Source organism: Vulpes lagopus, chromosome 11, assembly GCF_018345385.1.
Source record: "Vulpes lagopus strain Blue_001 chromosome 11, ASM1834538v1, whole genome shotgun sequence".
Classification (NCBI taxonomy): domain Eukaryota; kingdom Metazoa; phylum Chordata; class Mammalia; order Carnivora; family Canidae; genus Vulpes; species Vulpes lagopus.
Genome location: NC_054834.1, coordinates 83,276,279 through 83,281,338, shown reverse-complemented (window position 1 = coordinate 83,281,338; position 5,060 = coordinate 83,276,279). Strand labels below are relative to the sequence as shown.

Here is a 5,060-nt window from a genome sequence, read left to right as displayed (position 1 = left end):
ACATGGGGAGAAACCTACCATAATCACCCAAAGAAAAACATGTCAGCAATCCCTGTTCTGCTTTAAGAGAAAAGCGGGCCTCATCCGGACAGGCCAGCTTCACTTTCTACCTGGCGAGACGCAGGTGAGAAGCTAGCCCAGAGGAGCTTTCACGGACCCCTGACGTCTCTGGCCGGCTCCGTAGGTCCCTACAGGGACGTCTTCCTCTTGCTGCTCTCAGAAAGCACCAGGAACAGATGCATTACAGTTTGTGACAGGAGAACAGCCTGTGGATTCCGCCTACTGCCTCAGTCCATCTGGGAGGTGGGTGCGCTAGGGAGCCCACAGAGAGGGGGGCTCTCCTGGGAATCCCTCGGGGTGTCATGGCTATTGGTGCTTTAGTTTCAGTAGATGGCACTGTGTCTATTGAGATAAGCGAAAGGAGAGTCTAGATGGCAAATCTAATTGTTTCTAGAGAAAGCACACTGCATGTAAGAATGCATTGCTTTTTTTTTTTTTACTTTGTAACGTGATAACACGAATACTACTCAGTATTCGTGTTAGCACCCTCTTTGGAGCCTAAGGAACTTTATGATTTATTATTCTGGCTCAGATGCAGGGCTGTAGTGGAGCCCAGGGCCATTCTATGAGGGATATAGTTGGGATAAGAATAAATCAGGCTGAGTGTTCATCCACTTTGTCACCCAAACACATATAACAGAACCTGTACTCCATCTGTGCTCTGGATTCCCACCCTTTACCCCAAAAAGGAAATTCTGACATCTCAGTTTCTATCCAGCACATGGGAATCCTCACACCCTCCGAGTCAAGGCAACCAGAAGAGTTTCTCGTATACGGGTAGTCCTGTGTGGCAGATACTATTACTCACCCATTAGCCATTTTATTTTCTAATACGCACTCACTTAATTTTTTCCACTCTTCTAAGTGTTTTTAGAAAAGTAGACCGCAGCACCAAAAGACAAATCAAGTTTATTTGAAGCCAGTTATGGTCTTTTAAATGGGAAGAGAATCTCAAGTTTGCTTCTTAGAAAATAAACTCTAAACACAGTATGGAGATAGAATAGAAGAAAGGAGGCTCTGTGAGCCAAGCAATGTGCAATGTACTTAAGAGAATACTCTCTTTTATTCCTTACAATAATCTTAAGGTAGGTACCATACTACCCATTTTACAGATGTGAAAACTGAAGCTCAGAAAGTATAGGGACACCTGGGTTCTCAGCAGTTGAATGTCTCCCTCTGTCTAGGTCTCTGCCTCTCTCTGTGTGTGTCTCATGAATAAACAAATAAAATCTTTTTAAAAAAAGTATAAATAGCCCATCTAAAATCATCCTTGCAATTGACTGCATGCATAATGAGATTCTTTTTTTTTTAAGATTTTATTTACTTATTTGAGATAGAGAATGAACGAGAGAAAGAGCATGAGCAGGGGGGGAGGAGCAGAGGGAGAAGCAGACTCCCCACTGAGCTGGGAGCCTGACATGGGGCTCAATCCCAGGACCCCGGGATCATCACCTGAGCCAAAGGCAGATGCTTAACCAACTGAGCCACCCAGGTGCCCCATATTATGAGATTCTAACCTTAGAAGGGAAATCTGCTATGTGACTTATGAGAAAGGAACATGCAAGGAGAAACCTCCTGTTTCTGTCCCATGACATGAACTTCTGAGTATAACCCCTGGGACTACAGCAGTCATCTTGAGACAATTACAGAAGCCAACCTAAGAGAAGGAGACAAAAGTCTGAGTGAGGATGACTGAGCAAAATATTGGGAAAGAACCTGGGCCCTTGATGATGCAGTTGAGCTGCTGAGTTAACTAACCGTCAAACTCCAGATTTATATTTCAGCCACTTTGAAATATACTGTTACTTGTGGCCCAAAATAGAGTATTCTAACTAATACAACCTAAGACCCTAACCATAGTTTATTAGAAAAGGATTAGTGCTTGAGCTAAAAGCAGCTATGCAAACGGTGAGTGCCAAGGGGTCAGGACAGGAGAGTCCACCTCTCAGGGACTCTATAATGGATCCTGTGCAAGGAGACTAGTCAGATCCTTCCTGAGGGGGCTGCAGCCGGTGGAAGGGGGTGGGGAGGCGGGGCTCTGAAAAAGATAACATTTTCTCTCATTTCCTCAGAACCTTTCTCTATCAGCTAACCCATCTCTCTTCTGTTTCTTCAACATTTTCTGTGGAAAGGACCTCTCTACTAAGTCACTGGAGAACCATACTTCTAAGTATTTCCTTTTGTCTTATAGGTATATTACTATTGCTACTGTGGCACAGGGATGCACCTTCTTAAATACCATTTAAATTTTTCACATTGAAGGAGTACCTCGGTGGCTCAGTTGGTTAAGCATCTGACTGTTGATTTCAGCTCAGGTCATGATCTCAGGGCAGTGAGATCAAGCCCAGCATCAAGCTCTGCATTCAGCAAGGAGTTTGCTGGAGATTCTCTTTCCCTCCCTCTCCCTCTGCCCCTCCCCCACACCACTCACATGTGCAAATGCTCTCTCAAAAAAAATTAAAGAAAAGTAAACTTTTCATATTAAAAGCTAACAATACCTTTGTCAAATTCAAACTTTCTTATATATACCACTCTAAATAGCTTTTCCCTTTTGTAATCAACTTACTAAAATAGTTGTCTCCAGTCCTATTCTTCAAGTCACTCTTTTTTTTTAAGATTTTATTTATTTATTTGTGAGAGACACAGAGAGAGACATAGGCAGAGGGAGAAGCAGGCTCCCTGTGGGGAACCTGATGCGGGGCTGGATCCCGGGACACGAGGATCACGACCTGAACCAAAGGCAGACACTCAACCACTGAACCACCCAGATGCCTTCAAGTCACTCTTCAATCCATGGTAATTTATACCTGCAATACCTTAACAGAACATTGTGTTATAAATCTTTAATCTTTAAAAAATTTTTAAATGTTTAAAATGTTTAAAATGTTATAAAATGTTTAATGTATAATGTATTATACATACATATATTATACATTTAATGTATAAATGTTAAAAAAATGTTAAAAAAAATAGTAATAAATATAAAATTATCAATTGCTAAGTAACAAACTGCCACCCAAACCTGGTCACTTAAAACATTTTTTTTTTCTGCGTGGCATTCGGTGGAGCTGTGGTCATCTGGAGGCTTGACTGGACTAGAACATCTACTATGGCTCATTCACATGGCCTGCAGGTGGTGGTAGCTCTAGGTTGGGAGCTTAGCTGGAAGTGAGTCCTTCTTCTCATGGTTCCTCCATATGTGGGCTTCCCACAGCATGAAAGCTGAGTTTTAAGAGGGAATGTTTTAAGTTTGTGAAAGTAGGAGCTGTCCAGTCTCAGAAGTTAAACAGTCAGACTTCTGCCACATTTTATTGGTCAATACAAGCCGAATACAGTCCAGACTGAAGAGGACAATTGCTATTCCTCCCACCAACAGATTAAATCAAAGGATTTGCAGCTATCTTTAATGTACTGCTGTAATTAATGGTTTTCCTTATTGCAAATTCAATGAAAACAATACATTCCTTATTTTATGTGACATCTCAATTCTTAAAATATTCTCTTCCTTCAACTTCCATGACAACACGCTCTTCTGATCTTCTCAATACTTCTAAAGCTATTCTCACTTTCTTGTGATGAATCGTCTTCATTTCCTCAAACTCAAAATATTACTATTCCTTAGGATTCCAACCTTGGTCCCCTTTTATTATCACTTTATATATTCTTATTGGACATTCTAATAAACTCTCAAGACTTTCATTACTATCTACATATTAATCACTCTCGAATCTTTATGCACAGCTCATATTGCTCACTTAAGTTTCAAAACTAGATATCCCATCTTTACTGAACATCTCCTATTTTCGTTTAAATATCCTACAAGCATCATAAATTTTAAGTCTAAAATTGAGCTCATTGTATTTTTTCCCAAAGCTTCTATTTAAATGTTATCTTTCTCTGTGAATAGTACCATAATTCTCTTAGTTACATGATACAGATAATTAATCATTTTGACTCTTTCCTTTTGCTCGACTATACATCCAGTTGCCAAGGCTAGTTAATATAATCTTCTTAATATCTTTGAAATTTGTTGTCTACATCTCTTCTCCAATATTTTAGTACTGAACTCTAGATAGTCCACTATCATCTTTTACCTGATATGTTTCAGCATTTTTTATCTAGTCATCTCACTTCCAGACTGGCCTCTTCTTTAATTTGTTTTTCACAGTGAAGCCAGAGTCGTTTTTAACGCTAATATTAGATTATGTTGTGCTCAATTTGGCAGCATATATACTAAAATTGGAACAATACAAAAAAGACTAGAATGGCCCCTGCGCAAGAGTAACTTATAAATGTGTAAAGCATTCTTTATATTTTCTGTATTTATGGGCATGCAATCTATAAAGATGTAATTTAGGGCAGCCCCGGTGGCCCAGCGGTAAAACCCCGGTGTGTGATCCTGGAGATCCGGGATCGAGTCCCATGTCAGGCTCCCTGAATGGAGCCTGCTTCTCCCTCTGCCTGTGTCTCTGCCTCTCACCCTCTCTGTGTCTGTCATGAATAAATAAATAAAATCTTAAAAAAAAAAAAGATGTAATTTACATGACAATAACAGCACAAATGTAGGGGGAGGAGTCCTAGAGGGACAAAGTTTTTACATACTATTATAATTAAATTGATATTAATCTGAAGTGGATTGTTATGAATTAAAATGTTAATTTAGCCTTCATAGCAACCACTAAGATAATGACTCAAAAAATATAATGGGGCACCTGGGTGGCTCAGTTAGTTCAGCATCTGCCTTCGGCTCAGGTCATGATCCTGGGATCATGGGATTGAGTCCTTTGTCAGACTCCCTGATTGTTGAGGAGTCTACTTTTCCCTCTCCCTCTGCTTCTCTCCCCATTCATGCTCTCTCTCTCTCTCTCATGCTCATTCTCTTTCTCTCTCTCTCTCTCTCTAATAAATGAAATCTTAAAAGAGTATATATAGTAAGAGGGGTGCCTGGGTGGCTCAGTCTGTTAAAGCACTGACTCTTGGTTTTGGCTCAGGTCATGATC

General features: G+C 40.3%; 1 non-coding gene across 1 annotated transcript; it reads left to right on the top strand.

The window, feature by feature from the left end:
• Positions 1-4,269: 4,269 nt before the first annotated feature.
• LOC121472373 lies at positions 4,270-4,376 on the top strand. Its single transcript, XR_005982863.1, has one exon. It is a non-coding gene; the product is annotated as a U6 spliceosomal RNA (small nuclear RNA).
• The last annotated feature ends 684 nt before the right edge of the window (positions 4,377-5,060 follow it).